The sequence below is a fragment of the Pleurodeles waltl genome, chromosome 3_1, assembly GCF_031143425.1.
Source record: "Pleurodeles waltl isolate 20211129_DDA chromosome 3_1, aPleWal1.hap1.20221129, whole genome shotgun sequence".
NCBI lineage: Eukaryota > Metazoa > Chordata > Amphibia > Caudata > Salamandridae > Pleurodeles > Pleurodeles waltl.
This window is the reverse complement of record NC_090440.1, coordinates 855,864,475-855,883,579: the sequence shown is the minus strand read 5'-3', so window position 1 is coordinate 855,883,579 and position 19,105 is coordinate 855,864,475.

Below are 19,105 nucleotides of genomic sequence, written 5' to 3'. Positions count from 1 at the left end.
GGGTGGGGGGAGAAAAACGAAGACCAGGTTGAGTGCATGCAATGTCAACACCGTTGGCGGAGAGGACAGACACAGGAGCCTCATGCACTAAGCCGCGCATTCGGGGTACACTACTCAGTACTTCTGACTAGGACAACAGGTCTAGAGACGACAAAGGCGCACATGTGTGATGCTGGACCATCGATAGCTGTACTTGTCACCCTACAGAGGTGGGGGCCGGGAGCACAGGGCCATGCCTAAAGGAGAGGACTACACTACAGAAAGCGCCCTGGCCTAATGTCACCCCCAACCCTCCTCCCCCACCCAGACGCCTCCACTGCGCAGAGAGATAGCAGAATGTGCTAATACTCACCCCCTTGTGTCTGCTGTGATGTCCTCAAGCGCCCATCCATATCAGGGTAGGCCACTGCCAGGATCCGGGACATCAGGGGGGTCAGGGTACGACTGGCACCCCTCCTAGGTTGGGAGGCCATCCCCAGCAGTGACTCGGCGGTCTTCCTGGTCCCGCGGCGGATGTCCTCCCACCTCTTACGGCAGTGGGTGCCCCGTCTGTTGTGGACCCCCAGGGTCCGGACTTCCTTGGCGATGGCACGCCATATGTCCACTTTCTGATGGGCGCTGACCTATTTGACATGTACAGGGTGGGAAGGAGAAATCATCATATTCCTGCATGTTAGATGCGATTGGCCCCCCCTCCCCAACCTTGCCATATGGCACATGCTCTCATCTGTCGTGCGTTGCACTCCTCATTCGCCCCCCACCCCACCAACTTAGCATCCACCCCACTCCACACAGGCATAGCCCATTCAATGTGCACCCAGTGGACTTACCTGTTGGTCTGGAGGACCGTAGAGTAACGCATACTGGGGGAGGACCCCGTCCACGAGCTTCTCCAACTCTTTGGAACTGAAGGCGGGGGCCCTTTCCCCAGTCGCAGCAGCCATCGTCGCTTCCAGACCGAGGTCACAGCAGCACTTGCAGTATAGGTCCTCTCCTGTGGAAGATCAGGTCTCGAGTGATTAAGCAGATAGAAAATGGCGGTCACGCCCGCGGCGGTGCGTACCGCGGCGGTGCGTACCGCGACCGCCGGCGCACCTCATTATTGGCTCCTGAAACCCATAGGCTTCAATGTTAGCCAATGCGGCTTCGTATAGCGGTCTTCGACCGCCTACCGCCACGGTGTGCCACGCCAGCGCATTGACCTCACATCCCATTGTCCCACTTCACAGGTCAGGCAGCCGCCATTTCAAGGCCCCACATGGCATAATTTGTACTGCGTCACACAGGCCTAGGCCTTGCATTGCCACACATACACGCCTTTCAATACACAGATAATCGTCTGCTATGCATGCAGTGGTGAACGTACCTGTGACTTGCTTGACTCTGTGCTCCATGTTGTCCTTCCTAGGCACCGTCCGCTGGGACTTGCGAGGAGAAGGATGAATCCTCGCGTGTACCGACCGCTGGTGGACCTGTCGACAATGGAAGAACGCCACATCATACTACGATACCGACTTGACCGAGCCACTATACATGAACTGTGTGCCCAGCTGGAGCCAGCCCTGATGTCCCCCATCCGCCAACCCACAGGAATTCCCCCTCTAGTGCAGGTTCTGTCAGTCCTCCATTTTCTGGCATGTGGCTCATTCCAGACAACAGTAGCCATGTCATCTGGAATGTCTCAGCCTATGTTTTCAAAAATCTTGTCTAGAGTGTTGTCTGCCCTGACGAAACACATGTGGCTCTACATTGTATTCCCTGAGGAGGTAGATTTGGCCACTGTGAAGGGTGATTTTTATGCCCTTGGACATATCCCCAACATAATTGGTGCCATTGATGGGACCCATGTGGCTTTAGTACCCCCAAAAGACGATGAGCAGGTGTACAGAAACAGGAAAAGTTACCATTCGATGAACGTCCAGGTGGTCTGTTTGGCTGACCAGTACATCTCCCATGTGAATGCCATGTTCCCTGGGTCAGTGCATGACGCGTATGTGATGCGAAATAGCAGCATCCCTTATGTGATGGAACAGCTACAGAGACAACGTGTGTGGCTAATTGGTGACTCTGGTTACCCCAACCTGCCTTGGCTATTGACCCCAGTGAGGAATCCCCGGACCAGGGCAGAGGAACTGTACAATGAGGCCCATGGGCGAACTAGGAGGATCATTGAAAGAACCTTTGGCCTCCTGAAGGCCAGGTTTAGGTGCCTACATATGACAGGGGGATCCCTGATGTACTCACCAAAGAAGGTGTGCCAGATCATCGTGGCCTGCTGTATGCTTCACAATCTGGCATTGCGACGTCAGGTGCCCTTCCTGCAGGAGGATGGTCCAGATGGTGGTGTTGAAGCAGCTGTGGAGCCTGCGGAGAGTGAAGAGGAGGAAGACGAAGAGGACGACCCAGACAACAGGGACAGAGTTATCCAACAGTATTTTCAGTAGCACACAGGTAGGAATCACCCACGCCATTTAACCTTTACTGAATGCCCCCTTCATCTTTACTTTGTGTATTTCCCCCCAGTTCTTTTATACTGAAGTTTACTTTTCCCTTCCCTTTTCAGTGCTGTATGACCCACTGCGTGACTTCAGCTTGGTTAGCCCATGGACTAATGCTTATAGACATCGGTATGTTGTCCACACATAAATTACAGAACATTATTAATAAGTAATGTGTTATACATTTGTAATTAATACAGGCTGACTCCAGAATGATTTCAGTGCAATGCGTGATTTATTTTTAGTGCTATATATTGGTACATGGTATTAAAACGGTGATGGGTGAGGGTGGAGTTATGTCCATGGCAGAGTCCAGTTCTCGGTCGCACAGGTGCATTGTTCATATGGCTGTGGAAGGATGGAGCAGGGGCAGTTCAAGGTTGGACAGGGTGACACTGTGGGACAGTGGAATGACATCCGGGGGGATATTAGGCTGGCGGGGGTCTTGGCATCCTACTCTGTCTTCCTTTGAGATCTCAGGTTCCTCTTGCGGGGTGGTTGTTCTTCAGCAGGAGGTGGGGTTCTGGGGGCCCGTCGTTGTGTGGGGGCCTCCTGACCACTAGCGCCGGCGGAGGTGGTAGGCTGTTCCCGGCTAGTGACAGGGGCCCTTTGCGGTGCCACATGGTCCCGCAATGTGGTTTCTATCCGGTTGAGGGCCTGGACTATGGTCGGGTAGCGATGTCCCGGAGTTCATTGCTGAACCCCATGTAGTGTTCCTCCTGCTGTGCCTGGATCTCGGTGAACCTGGCCAGTACCGTCGCCATCGTCTCCTGGGAGTGATGGTATGCTCCCATGATGGTGGTGAGGGCCTCTTGGAGAGTCGGTTCCCTGGGCCTGTCCTCCCCCCCCTGTCGCACAGCAGCCCTCCCAGTTGCCCTGTTTCCCCGGGCCTCTGTCCCCTGGACGGTGTGTCCACTACCACTGCCCCCAGGTCCCTGTTGTTGTTGGGGTGTTGGGTCAGCCTGGGTGCCCTGTAGTGGCGGACACACCGCTGATTGACGCGTCCGCGAGACAGAGGCATTGGCCCGCTGGGTGGGAGCTGTGCTGGTGTTCCCAGAGGGGTTTGGGTCTGCTGTGGCCTGTGTCTGTGTGTGGGGAACCGACTGTCCAGAGGTCCCCAATGGTCCGGGCTGGTCGTCAGGTTCTAGGTCGACAGAGCTGCTGTCCTCGCTGGGGGCCTGTTCTGGGGGTGGGATGGACATCTCTGGACCCTCCGTGGCGGTGTGTTGGCGTTCGGGCCCTGCAGGGGTGAAGGAGTATGGTTATTGTTTCTGTGTGTGCCATGGCGTGCATTTTGAGTGCCCTTGTCCCCCAGTGCTGGCATTCCCTTGTGGGAGGTGTTGTGAGGGTTTGGGGGTGGTGTATGGGTATGTGCAATGGTCATGCTTTGGTGGTGGCTGTCTATGGTTTGTGTTGGCATTCAGGGGTTGGTGTTGTTTAGGGTGGGTTGTGCTGGTGAGACATTGGCAGGGAGGGTATGTGCTGGGGGGTGATATTGGGGGTGAGGGAGGGGGGGGTTGGCATGCTGGTGGTTGGGGGGGGTGAAGTAGTTGAGATTCGAATTACCAGAGTCCATTCCTCCGTGTACTCCAGCGAGGCCATCAGGATGCAGGATGTTTACCACCTCTTGCTCCCATGCTGTGAATTGGGGTGGGGGTCCGCCGCCAGTCTTCTGCACAGCGATGTTGTGCCTGGAGATCATCGAGCGCACCTTCCCCCGTAGGTCGTTCCATCGCTTTCTGATATCTTCCCGATTTCTGGGATGCTGTCCCACAGCGTTGACCCTGTCTACGATCCTTTGCCATAGCTCACCCTTCCTTGCTATGGTGGTGTGCTGCACCTGTGTGCCGAAGAGCTGGGGCTCAACCCTCATGATTTCCTCCACCATGACCCGGAGTTCTTGATCCGAAAACCTTGGGTGTCTTTGGGGTGCCATGGGGTGGTGTGGATGAGGTGTGGGGTGGTGTTTGTGGTGATGTGCGTTGTGATATGTGGTGATGTGTGCGTAGATGTGGTGTGGGTGATGAAGTTGGGTTCCTGTGTGTGTTGGGGTTTTCTATTGCTGTGCTCTCTCTCTCTATCTCTCTCGCTCTCGCCTTCGCTCCGATTTCCAACTAGTGGGGGTTTGTGGGTGATGTGGGTGGGTGTTTTATAGTTGATTGGATGTGTGGGAGTGGTGCATGTATGTGTATCAGGTGTGCGTATTTCAGAATGTCCAATGTGGCAGTGTTTTGGAGCTGGGTGTGTATTTTGACCGCAGCGGTGTGTACCGCCAATGGAATACCGCGGTTGAGAGACCGCCGCGTTGATTCGTGGGTCAGAATGGCATGGGCGTGTTTGTGTTGGCGTGACGGTGGAGGTTTGGTCATCTCCAGTTTTCCGCGGCCCGCTGATGTGGCGGCCTTCCTTGGATGTCGGATTTTTGGCGGTTTCACAGTTGGTGGTCAGAATGACCGTGGCGGTCTACCGCGGCCGCGGCGGTAGGATGGCGGACTTCTGACCGGCGATAAGGGCCTTTTACCGCCGGGGTCAGAATGACCCCCTTAGAAACACATATTTTCAAGTTCTTGATTTCAGAACGGTGATTTGTTTATTGTGATGTTTCAATCTGAATGTAACAACATAAAGATGATATCCGTTTTGCCTTTATTCATGAAAATGGCGTTCTATCTATCTATCTATCTATCTATCTATCAAAATCATATTTAATATATTTCTGATATGGTGCACTCAATCCCTAGCAAAATGCACATTTTAATACTGCTGATCAAAAAGGCTAATATTAAATGAAAATATCAACAACAAACAAAAAGGACAAACAAAAATCTTTTCGACTAAATATCCTTGTACCACAGCGATAATGCAATTTGAAATAATAACACATTTTTAGATATCACTTCATACCACACTTCTGAAGTTTCTAAGCACTATAACAGACAGATGTTATTGCTGCCCAATTTTGTCCCTAAATACAATATAGTCAGATTTATGTTCGAAGATGTGGTATGGCTGGAAGCAACAATTTGGGGAACATATCTCCACACTTAAATTTTATTACCACAAGTATTTGTTTCCAAAATAAGGAATAACAGGTGGTGCAAGATTTACTGAATCCAAATTTGCATTGAGTACTCCCATTCCAGGGACAAATACGATTCATATATCACCTGCTTGTAGCAGGTGATAAATCGAATTTGGAGGGGGCTGGTGAAGGGCAGGTGGAGGAAGGCAGGTGTTGAGGAGGAGCCAGGCAGAGCAGATACTGCAGGCTGACAGATGGAGCATTCTGTGTTTCCCCTGTGCTCTGGAAGGGGGTTGGGCGTGGCCTGGCATGGCCTGGGGCTGAGGTTGGGATGTGCTTGCGGCCTGAGCTTCATGCCATTTTATCCTCTGCCTTCCCCCCCCCAATAAAATCAGGTCTGGAGTTTCTGCTCCCAGGAAATCTGGGTCTGGGAACAATGGACTGAAGATAAATGGGAGGTAATATAATTCCCCCATAAATACTGCTTAGTTCTACTTATAGTTGCTGTAGGAGGCTGGACTGGCTTGTAGTGGGTACCAAGGGTTACTTACACCTTGCACCAGGTCCAGGTATCCCTTATTAGTGTAGAGGGGTGTCTAGCAGCTTAGGCTGATAGAAAAGGTAGCTTAGCAGAGCAGCTTAGGCTGAACTAGGAGACGAGTGAAGCTCCTACAGTACCAATAGTGTCATATGCACAATATCATAAGAAAACACAATACACAGATATACTAAAAATAAAGGTACTTTATTTTTATGACAGTATGCCAAAAGTATCTCAGTGAGTACCCTCAGTATGAGGATAGCAAATATACACAAGATATATGTACACAATACCAAAATATGCAGTAATAGCAATAGAAAACAGTGCAAACAATGTATAGTCACAATAGAATGCAATGGGGGCACATAGGGATAGGGGCAACACAAACCATATACTCTAGAAGTGGAATGCGAACCACAAATGGACCCCAAACCTATGTGACCTCGTAGAGGGTCGCTGGGACTGTAAGAAAACAGTGAGGGTTAGAAAAATAGCACACCCCAAGACCCTGAAAAGTGGGTGCAAAGTGCACCTAAGTTCCCCAAAGAGCACAGAAGTCGTGATAGGGGAATTCTGCAGGAAAGACCAACACCAGCAATGCAACAATGATGGATTTCCAGACGAGGGTACCTGTGGAACAAGGGGACTAAGTCCAAAAGTCACGATCAAGTCGGGAGTGGGCAGATGCCCAGGAAATGCCAGCTGTGGGTGCAAAGAAGCTGCCACTGGATGGTAGAAGCTGAGGATTCTGCACAAACGACAAGGGCTAGAAACTTCTCCTTTGGAGGACGGATGTCCCACATCATGAAGAGTCGTGCAGAAGTGTTTTCCCGCAGAAAGACCGCAAACAAGCCTTGCTAGCTGCAAGGGTCGCAGTTAGGGTTTTTGGATGCTGCTGTGGCCCAGGAGGGACCAGGATGTCACCAATTGCGTGAGGGGACAGAGGGGGCGTCCAGCAAGACAAAGAGCACACTCAGAAGCAAGCAGCACCCGCAGAAGTGCCGGAACATGCACTACAAAGTGGAGTGATTTGGTGCTCACCCGAAGTTGCACAAGAGAGTCCCACGCCGCCGGAGGACAACTCAGGAGGTCGTGCAATGCAGGTTAGAGTGCCGGGGACCCAGGCTTGGCTGTGCACGAAAGAAATCCTCGGTGAGTGCACAGGAGCCGGAGTAGCTGCAAAACACGCGGTTCCCAGCAATGCAGTCTAGCGTGGGGAGGCAAGGACTTACGTCCACCAAACTTGGACTGAAGAGTCACTGGACTGTGGGAGTCACTTGGACAGAGTTGCTGAGTTCAAGGGACCTCGCTCGTCGTGCTGAGAGGAGACCCAGAGGACCGGTGATGCAGTTCTTTGGTGCCTGCGGTTGCAGGTGGAGGATTCCGTCGACCCACAGGAGATTTCTTCGGAGCTTCTAGTGCAGAGAGGAGGCAGACTACCCCCACAGCATGCACCACCAGGAAAACAGTCGAGAAGGCGGCAGGATCAGCGTTACAAGGTCGCAGTAGTCGTCTTTGCTACTTTGTTGCAGTTTTGCAGGCTTCCAGCGCAGTCAGCAGTCGATTCCTTGGCAGAAGGTGAAGAGAGAGATGCAGAGGAACTCTGATGAGCTCTTGCATTCGTTATCTAAGGAATTCCCCAAAGCAGAGACCCTAAATAGCCAGAAAAGGAGGTTTGGCTACCTCGGAGAGAGGATAGGCTAGCAACACCTGAAGGAGCCTATCAGAAGGAGTCTCTGACGTCACCTGCTGGCCCTAGCCACTCAGAGCAGTCCAGTGTGCCAGCAGCACCTCTGTTTCCAAGATGGCAGAGGTCTGGAGCACACTGGAGGAGCTCTGGGCACCTCCCAGGGGAGGTGCAGGTCAGGGGAGTGGTCACTCCCCTTTCCTTTGTCCAGTTTCGCGCCAGAGCAGGGCTGAGGGATCCCTGAACCGGTGTAGACTGGCTTATGCAGAGATGGGCACCATCTGTGCCCATTAAAGCATTTCCAGAGGCTGCGGGAGGCTACTCCTCCCCAGCCCTGACACCTTATTCCAAAGGGAGAGGGTGTAACACCCTCTCTCTGAGGAAGTCCTTTGTTCTGCCTTCCTGGGCCAAGCCTGGCTGGACCCCAGGAGTGCAGAAACCTGTCTGAGGGGTTGGCAGCAGCAGCAGCTGCAGTGAAAACACGGGAAAGGCAGTTTGTCAGTACCCGGGTCTGTGCTAGAGACCCGGGGAATCATGGGATTGTCTCCCCAATACCAGGATGGCATTGGTGGGGCAATTCCATGATCTTAGACATATTACATGGCCATATTCGGAGTTACCATTGTGAAGCTACACATAGGTAGTGACCTATATGTAGTGCACGCGTGTAATGGTGTCCCGCACTCACAAAGTCCGGGGAATTGGCCCTGAACAATGTGGGGGCACCTTGGCTAGTGCCAGGGTGCCCACACACTAAGTAACTTAGCACCCAACCTTTACCAGGAAAAGGTTAGACATATAGGTGACTTATAAGTTACTTAAGTGCAGTGTAAAATGGCTGTGAAATAACGTGGACGTTATTTCACTCAGACTACAGTGGCAGGCCTGTGTAAGAATTGTCAGAGCTCCCTATGGGTGGCAAAAGAAATGCTGCAGCCCATAGGGATCTCCTGGCACCCCAATACCCTGGGTACCTCAGTACCATATACTAGGGAATTATAAGGGTGTTCCAGTATGCCAATGTAAATTGGTAAAATTGGTCACTAGCCTGTTAGTGACAATTTGGAAAGAAATGAGAGAGCATAACCACCGAGGTTCTGATTAGCAGAGCCTCAGTGAGACAGTTAGTCATAACACAGGTAACACATACAGGGCACACTTATGAGCACTGGGGCCCTGGCTGGCAGGGTCCCAGTGACACACACAACTAAAACAACATATATACAGTGAAATATGGGGGTAACATGCCAGGCAAGATGGTACTTTCCTACACAACCCCCCCCCCCCCAAACGAAGGACAATAAGACTAGCCATGACCTGATGAGTCTTCATTGTCTAAGTGGAAATATCTGGAGAGTCCATCTGCATTGGAGTGGGTACTCCCAGGTCTATGTTCCACTGTATAATCCATTCCCTGTAGGGATATGGACCACCTCAACAATTTAGGGTTTTCACCTTTCATTTGTTTTAGCCAAAGTAGAGGTTTGTGGTCTGTCTGAACAATGAAGTGAGTGCCAAACAGGTATGGCCTCAACTTCTTCAGTGCCCAGACCACAGCAAAGGCCTCCCTCTCTATGGCAGACCAACACTTTTCTCTAGGGGTCAACCTCCTACTGATAAAAGCAACAGGTTGATCCTGGCCCTCAGAATTAAGTTGTGATAAGACTGCCCCTACCCCTAATTCAGATGCATCAGTTTGGACAATTAATTTTTTGGAGTAACAGGGGCTTTTCAGGACAGGTGCAGAGCACATGGCCTGCTTCAGCTCCTCAAAAGCTTTCTGACAGCTAGCTATCCATAATACCTTTTTAGGCATTTTCTTAGATGTGAGGTCATTAAGAGGGGCTGCAATGGAGCCATAGTTCTTTATGAACCTCCTGTAATACCCAGTGAGGCCTAAGAAGGCTCTCACCTGGGTCTGAGTTGTAGGGGGAACCCAATCTATAATAGTTTGGATTTTCCCCTGAAGTGGTGTAATCTGTTCTCCACCTACCAGGTGTCCCAGACAAACCACTTTCCCCTGCCCTATCTGGCACTTTGAAGCCTTGATAGTTAGGCCTGCCTTCTGCAGGGCCTCCAAAACTTTCCATAGGTGGACAAGGTGATCATCCCAGCTGGAGCTAAAGACAGCTATATCATCTAGATATGCTGCACTAAAAGCTTCCAGCCCTTGCAGGACTGTGTTCACCAACCTTTGAAAAGTGGCAGGTGCATTTTTCAATCCAAAAGGCATTACTGTGAACTGGTAATGGCCTCCAATGGTTGAAAATGCTGTTTTGGCTTTTGCATCCTCTGATAACTTGATCTGCCAATACCCTGCAGTCAAATCAAAGGTGCATAGATACTTGGCAGATGCCAGTGTATCTATTAGCTCATCTGCCCTGGGTATAGGGTGAGCATCAGTTTTGGTTACCTGGTTGAGACCTCTATAGTCTACACAAAACCGCATTTCCGTCTTTCCATCCTTGGAATGAGGTTTTGGTACAAGTACCACAGGAGAGGCCCATGGACTTTCAGAGTGCTCAACCACTCAAAGTTCAAGCATTTTCTGCACTTCTTGCTTTATGCAGTCTCTGACATGGTCAGGCTGCCTATAGATCTTACTTTTGACAGGCAAGCTGTCTCCAGTATCTATAGTGTGCTCACACCAAGAAGTGGTGCCTGGCACAGTAGAGAAGAGTTCAGAAAACTGACCCAGGAGATTTATGCAGTGGTCTTTCTGCTCAGCAGTAAGACAGTCTGCCAAAACTACACCTTCCACTAGAACATCTTGTTCTGTGGAAGAGAAGAGATCAGGGAGAGGGTCACTCTCTTCTTCCTGTCCTTCATCTGTTGCCATGAGCAGGGTGAGATCAGCCCTGTCATAGTAGGGTTTCAGGCGATTGACATGGAGCACCCTAAGGGGACTCCTGGCAGTGCCTAAGTCAAATAAGTAGGTGACTTCACCCTTCTTTTCAACAATTATGTGGGGTCCAACCGATTTATCTTGGAGTGCTCTTGGGGCCACAGGCTCCAAGACCCACACTTTCTGCCCTGGTTGGTACTGAACCAAAACAGCCTTCTGGTCATGCCATTGCTTTTGGAGCTCTTGGCTGGCCTGAAGGGTTTTACTGGCCTTTTTCATGTACTCATCCATCCTAGATCTTAGGCCAAGTACATAGTCCACTATGTCTTGCTTTGGAGCTTTTAAAGGTTGTTCCCAACCCTCCTTAACAAGTGTTAGAGGACCTCTTACAGGGTGTCCAAATAGGAGTTCAAAGGGGCTGAAGCCCACTCCTTTTTGGGGTACCTCCCTGTAAGCAAAAAGGAGGCAAGGTAACAGGATATCCCATCTCCTGTGGAGTTTTTCAGGGAGTCCCATAATCATGCCTTTGAGAGTTTTGTTAAATCTCTCCACCAGTCCATTTGTTTGTGGATGATAGGGTGTGGTGAACTTGTATGTCACACCACATTCCTTCCACATGGCCTTTAAGTAAGCAGACATGAAATTGCTTCCCCTGTCTGATACCACCTCTTTTGGGAAGCCCACCCTGGAAAATATTCCCAGGAGGGCCTTTGCCACTGCAGGAGCTGTAGTGGTCCTTAGAGGAATTGCTTCAGGATATCTGGTGGCATGGTCCACTACCACCAAGATAAACCTATTTCCTGAAGCAGTAGGAGGGTCAAGGGGGCCAACTATGTCAACCCCTACCCTTTCAAAGGGAACCCCAACCACAGGCAGTGGAATAAGGGGTGCCTTTGGAGTGCCACCTGTCTTGCCACTGGCTTGACAGGTTTCACAGGACTTACAAAATTCCTTTGTGTCCTCTGACATTCTAGGCCAATGAAACAAGGGGACAAGCCTGTCCCAAGTTTTCATTTGCCCCAAATGTCCAGCTAAGGGAATGTCGTGGGACAGAGTTAGGAGGAACTTTCTGTACTCCTGAGAAATCACCAATCTCCTGGCAGCTCCAGGTTTTGGATCCCTTGCTTCAGTGTACAAGAGGTTGTCCTCCCAGTAAACTCTGTGAGAGTCACTGACATCCCCATTTGCTTGTTTGACAGCTTGCTGCCTTAGACCCTCTAGTGTGGGACAGGTATGCTGTGCCACACTCAGCTCCTCCCTGGCAGGCCCCCCTTCACCCAAAAGCTCAGCAGTATCTGCTTCCAGCTCCTCCGGTGTAGGTTCTGCATAGGGTGGAAATTCTTCTTCCTCAGAAGTTGAACCACTGTAGAGGGAGGGATAGTAGGTAGTGATTTACCTTTACTAACCCTCGCTTTTGGAAGCACTTGGTCCATTCTTCCAGGATCCAAGTCACCCTGTCCTTTTTGCTTTTTGGCCTGAGCCCTTGTCAAAGCAAAAATATGCCCTGGAATGCCCAGCATTGCTGCATGAGCCTCCAACTCCACTTCTGCCCAAGCTGATGTCTCTAAATCATTCCCTAATAGACAGTCTACAGGTAAATCTGAGGCAACCACAACTTTCTTTGGACCAGTAACCCCCCCCCCCAGTTGAGATTCACAACAGCCATGGGGTGGCTAAGAGTTTTGTTATGAGCATCAGTTACTTGGTACTGGTGACCAAGTAGGTGTTGTTCAGGGTGGACCAGTTTCTCTATTACCATTGTAACACTGGCACCTGTGTCCCTGTAGGCCTGAACCTCAACACCATTTATTAGGGGTAGTTGCTTGTACTTATCAATGTTAAGGGGACAAGCAACCAAGGTGGCTAAATCAATAGCCCCCTCAGAGACTAACACAGCCTCTGTGGTCTCCCTAATTAGACCAACCCCAACTAAGTTACCAAAAGTGAGCCCAGCTACTCCCTTGGATTGGCTATTAGTAGGTTTGCTCCCACCACCACTGCTATTACTAGGGGCACTAGGTGTAGCAGCAGGGGTTGTAGTGGTAGGAGGCTTGGTGCTTTTCTTTGGACAACTGGGATCTGTTGTTCAATGGCCTTTTATTTTACATAAATAGCACCATGGTTTCTTTTCTTTGTTTTGATTTGAAGAGGATTTGGGCCCACCACCCCCACCAGAGTGTTTTTGTGGGCCTGATGAAGACTCATTTTTAGATTTGTCCCCACCCTTGTCAGAAGACTTACCATCCTTCTTCTTGCCATCTTTGTCACCCCCCGTATGAACTTTTCTGTTCACCCTTGTTCTGACCCATTTGTCTGCCTTCTTTCCCAATTCTTGGGGAGAGGTCAGATCCGAGTCTACCAGGTACCGGTGTAGCAAATCAGACACACAATTATTAAGAATATGCTCTCTCAGGATTAAGTTATACAGGCTTTCATAGTCAGAAACGTTACTGCCATGTAACCACCCCTCCAAGGCCTTCACTGAATGGTCAACAAAGTCTACCTAGTCTTGTGAAGACTCCTTTTTGGTTTCTCTGAACTTCATCCTGTACTGTTCAGTGGTTAAGCCATAACCATCTAGGAGTGCATTCTTAAAAACTGTAAAATGATTGGCATCACTTTCTTTCACAGTAAGGAGCCTATCCCTACCCTTTCCACTGAAAGATAGCCATAGGATAGCAGCCCACTGCCTTTGAGGGACCTCCTGTACAACACAGGCCCTCTCAAGTGCAACAAACCACTTGTTAATGTCATCCCCCTCCTTGTAAGGGGGAACTATCTTATGCAGATTCCTAGAATCATGCTCTTTTGCAGGATGACTATTTGGAATACTGCTGCTGCCACCATGGGTTTCAAAACCCAATTTCTGTCTTTCTCTTTCTATTTCCAAGGACTGCCTATCTAAATCCAGCTGTTGCTTCTTGAGCTTCAGCCTGGATTGTTCCACTCTCAATCTATTGAGCTCCCTTTCTAACACTCTGTCATCAGGGTGGGTGGGTTGGGCATGTCTTGAAACAGAAGAATGGTGAGAATGAACAGAGGGAGACCTGGCCCTAACAGATGGCAAACTAACATTCTGGCCTACAGAAGTGACACTTCTACTGTGATGAGAAGCAACACTATTACTGTGATGTGAAGCAACACTTTTACTGTGATGTGAATTCACATCAGTACCAGCTATGCTAGGTGGCCTGCTAAGGGGCAGGTTGGAAAGATTCCCTCCCAAATCTTTTGCTAGAGGTGCCCCAGAATCAGAGTGGGAACCATCAGCTAATTTCTCACCAGAAGTGCCAACAAAGGTCTTATCTTGTTCAACTAGCATGTTAACTAATAGTTCTCTAGAGGGATTCTTCCCTACCCCTAAACCTCTTTCTACACAGAGACTCCTTGCTGCCTTCCAGCTAAGGTGACCATAAGCAGTCTTGGACAGATCAACAGTTTGGCCTGTGCCAGACATTTTAGAAAGTGTTTAAGGGATAGAAAAAGAGAGAAAAAAGTTTTCAGAACTTTTTAAAGAACAGAAAAAAAAACTTTTAAAACTTTTAAAGAACTTTTTGAAAGTTTAGAGGTACTTTTCAGCACTTAGTAAAGAAGTGAGAGAAGAAATACAAAACCTTTTGGTTAGGTGTACATACACTGAACTTGTTTTGTATATTTTTCTCTTATGAAAAGTACAATGACAAAAGTGGTAAGTAGTTGTAAGGACTTATCCCACCGCTGCACAACCAATGTAGGAGGCTGGACTGGCTTGTAGTGAGTACCAAGGGGTACTTACACCTTGCACCAGGCCCAGGTATCCCTTATTAGTGTAGAGGGGTGTCTAGCAGCTTAGGCTGATAGAAAAGGTAGCTTAGCAGAGCAGCTTAGGCTGAACTAGGAGACGAGTGAAGCTCCTACAGTACCACTAGTGTCATATGCACAATATCATAAGAAAACACAATACACAGATATACTAAAAATAAAGGTACTTTATTTTTATGACAGTATGCCAAAAGTATCTCAGTGAGTACCCTCAGTATGAGGATAGCAAATATACACAAGATATATGTACACAATACCAAAATATGCAGTAATAGCAATAGAAAACAGTGCAAACAATGTATAGTCACAATAGAATGCAATGGGGGCACATAGGGATAGGGGCAACACAAACGATATACTCTAGAAGTGGAATGCGAACCACAAATGGACCCCAAACCTATGTGACCTCGTAGAGGGTCGCTGGGACTGTAAGAAAACAGTGAGGGTTAGAAAAATAGCACACCCCAAGACCCTGAAAAGTGGGTGCAAAGTGCACCTAAGTTCCCCAAAGAGCACAGAAGTCGTGATAGGGGAATTCTGCAGGAAAGACCAACACCAGCAATGCAACAACGATGGATTTCCAGACGAGGGTACCTGTGGAACAAGGGGACTAAGTCCAAAAGTCACGATCAAGTCGGGAGTGGGCAGATGCCCAGGAAATGCCAGCTGTGGGTGCAAAAAAGCTGCCACTGGATGGTAGAAGCTGAGGATTCTGCACAAACGACAAGGGCTAGAAACTTCTCCTTTGGAGGACGGATGTCCCACATCATGAAGAGTCGTGCAGAAGTGTTTTCCCGCAGAAAGACGGCAAACAAGCCTTGCTAGCTGCAAGGGTCGCAGTTAGGGTTTTTGGATGCTGCTGTGGCCCAGGAGGGACCAGGATGTCACCAATTGCGTGAGGGGACAGAGGGGGCGTCCAGCAAGACAAAGAGCACACTCAGAAGCAAGCAGCACCCGCAGAAGTGCCGGAACATGCACTACAAAGTGGAGTGATTTGGTGCTCACCCGAAGTTGCACAAGAGAGTCCCACGCCGCCGGAGGACAACTCAGGAGGTCGTGCAATGCAGGTTAGAGTGCCGGGGACCCAGGCTTGGCTGTGCACGAAAGAAATCCTCGGTGAGTGCACAGGAGCCGGAGTAGCTGCAAAACACGCGGTTCCCAGCAATGCAGTCTAGCGTGGGGAGGCAAGGACTTACCTCCACCAAACTTGGACTGAAGAGTCACTGGACTGTGGGAGTCACTTGGACAGAGTTGCTGAGTTCAAGGGACCTCGCTCGTCGTGCTGAGAGGAGACCCAGAGGACCGGTGATGCAGTTCTTTGGTGCCTGCGGTTGCAGGTGGAGGATTCCGTCGACCCACAGGAGATTTCTTCGGAGCTTCTAGTGCAGAGAGGAGGCAGACTACCCCCACAGCATGCACCACCAGGAAAACAGTCGAGAAGGCGGCAGGATCAGCGTTACAAGGTCGCAGTAGTCGTCTTTGCTACTTTGTTGCAGTTTTGCAGGCTTCCAGCGCAGTCAGCAGTCGATTCCTTGGCAGAAGGTGAAGAGAGAGATGCAGAGGAACTCTGATGAGCTCTTGCATTCGTTATCTAAGGAATTCCCCAAAGCAGAGACCCTAAATAGCCAGAAAAGGAGGTTTGGCTACCTCGGAGAGAGGATAGGCTAGCAACACCTGAAGGAGCCTATCAGAAGGAGTCTCTGACGTCACCTGCTGGCCCTAGCCACTCAGAGCAGTCCAGTGTGCCAGCAGCACCTCTGTTTCCAAGATGGCAGAGGTCTGGAGCACACTGGAGGAGCTCTGGGCACCTCCCAGGGGAGGTGCAGGTCAGGGGAGTGGTCACTCCCCTTTCCTTTGTCCAGTTTCGCGCCAGAGCAGGGCTGAGGGATCCCTGAACCGGTGTAGACTGGCTTATGCAGAGATGGGCACCATCTGTGCCCATTAAAGCATTTCCAGAGGCTGCGGGAGGCTACTCCTCCCCAGCCCTGACACCTTATTCCAAAGGGAGAGGGTGTAACACCCTCTCTCTGAGGAAGTCCTTTGTTCTGCCTTCCTGGGCCAAGCCTGGCTGGACCCCAGGAGTGCAGAAACCTGTCTGAGGGGTTGGCAGCAGCAGCAGCTGCAGTGAAAACACGGGAAAGGCAGTTTGTCAGTACCCGGGTCTGTGCTAGAGACCCGGGGAATCATGGGATTGTCTCCCCAATACCAGGATGGCATTGGTGGGGCAATTCCATGATCTTAGACATATTACATGGCCATATTCGGAGTTACCATTGTGAAGCTACACATAGGTAGTGACCTATATGTAGTGCACGCGTGTAATGGTGTCCCGCACTCACAAAGTCCGGGGAATTGGCCCTGAACAATGTGGGGGCACCTTGGCTAGTGCCAGGGTGCCCACACACTAAGTAACTTAGCACCCAACCTTTACCAGGAAAAGGTTAGACATATAGGTGACTTATAAGTTACTTAAGTGCAGTGTAAAATGGCTGTGAAATAACGTGGACGTTATTTCACTCAGACTACAGTGGCAGGCCTGTGTAAGAATTGTCAGAGCTCCCTATGGGTGGCAAAAGAAATGCTGCAGCCCATAGGGATCTCCTGGCACCCCAATACCCTGGGTACCTCAGTACCATATACTAGGGAATTATAAGGGTGTTCCAGTATGCCAATGTAAATTGGTAAAATTGGTCACTAGCCTGTTAGTGACAATTTGGAAAGAAATGAGAGAGCATAACCACCGAGGTTCTGATTAGCAGAGCCTCAGTGAGACAGTTAGTCATAACACAGGTAACACATACAGGGCACACTTATGAGCACTGGGGCCCTGGCTGGCAGGGTCCCAGTGACACACACAACTAAAACAACATATATACAGTGAAATATGGGGGTAACATGCCAGGCAAGATGGTACTTTCCTACACAACCCCCCCCCCCCAAACGAAGGACAATAAGACTAGCCATGACCTGATGAGTCTTCATTGTCTAAGTGGAAATATCTGGAGAGTCCATCTGCATTGGAGTGGGTACTCCCAGGTCTATGTTCCACTGTATAATCCATTCCCTGTAGGGATATGGACCACCTCAACAATTTAGGGTTTTCACCTTTCATTTGTTTTAGCCAAAGTAGAGGTTTGTGGTCTGTCTGAACAATGAAGTGAGTGCCAAACAGGTATGGCCTCAACTTCTTCAGTGCCCAGACCACAGCAAAGGCCTCCCTCTCTATGGCAGACCAACGCTTTTCTCTAGGGGTCAACCTCCTACTGATAAAAGCAACAGGTTGATCCTGGCCCTCAGAATTAAGTTGTGATAAGACTGCCCCTACCCCTAATTCAGATGCATCAGTTTGGACAATTAATTTTTTGGAGTAACAGGGGCTTTTCAGGACAGGTGCAGAGCACATGGCCTGCTTCAGCTCCTCAAAAGCTTTCTGACAGCTAGCTATCCATAATACCTTTTTAGGCATTTTCTTAGATGTGAGGTCATTAAGAGGGGCTGCAATGGAGCCATAGTTCTTTATGAACCTCCTGTAATACCCAGTGAGGCCTAAGAAGGCTCTCACCTGGGTCTGAGTTGTAGGGGGAACCCAATCTATAATAGTTTGGATTTTCCCCTGAAGTGGTGTAATCTGTTCTCCACCTACCAGGTGTCCCAGACAAACCACTTTCCCCTGCCCTATCTGGCACTTTGAAGCCTTGATAGTTAGGCCTGCCTTCTGCAGGGCCTCCAAAACTTTCCATAGGTGGACAAGGTGATCATCCCAGCTGGAGCTAAAGACAGCTATATCATCTAGATATGCTGCACTAAAAGCTTCCAGCCCTTGCAGGACTGTGTTCACCAACCTTTGAAAAGTGGCAGGTGCATTTTTCAATCCAAAAGGCATTACTGTGAACTGGTAATGGCCTCCAATGGTTGAAAATGCTGTTTTTGCTTTTGCATCCTCTGATAACTTGATCTGCCAATACCCTGCAGTCAAATCAAAGGTGCATAGATACTTGGCAGATGCCAGTGTATCTATTAGCTCATCTGCCCTGGGTATAGGGTGAGCATCAGTTTTGGTTACCTGGTTGAGACCTCTATAGTCTACACAAAACCGCATTTCCGTCTTTCCATCCTTGGAATGAGGTTTTGGTACAAGTACCACAGGAGAGGCCCATGGACTTTCAGAGTGCTCAACCACTCAAAGTTCAAGCATTTTCTGCACTTCTTGCTTTATGGAGTCTCTGACATGGTCAGGCTGCCTATAGATCTTACTTTTGACAGGCAAGCTGTCTCCAGTATCTATAGTGTGCTCACACCAAGAAGTGGTGCCTGGCACAGTAGAGAAGAGTTCAGAAAACTGACCCAGGAGATTTATGCAGTGGTCTTTCTGCTCAGCAGTAAGACAGTCTGCCAAAACTACACCTTCCACTAGAACATCTTGTTCTGTGGAAGAGAAGAGATCAGGGAGAGGGTCACTCTCTTCTTCCTGTCCTTCATCTGTTGCCATGAGCAGGGTGAGATCAGCCCTGTCATAGTAGGGTTTCAGGCGATTGACATGGAGCACCCTAAGGGGACTCCTGGCAGTGCCTAAGTCAAATAAGTAGGTGACTTCACCCTTCTTTTCAACAATTATGTGGGGTCCAACCGATTTATCTTGGAGTGCTCTTGGGGCCACAGGCTCCAAGACCCACACTTTCTGCCCTGGTTGGTACTGAACCAAAACAGCCTT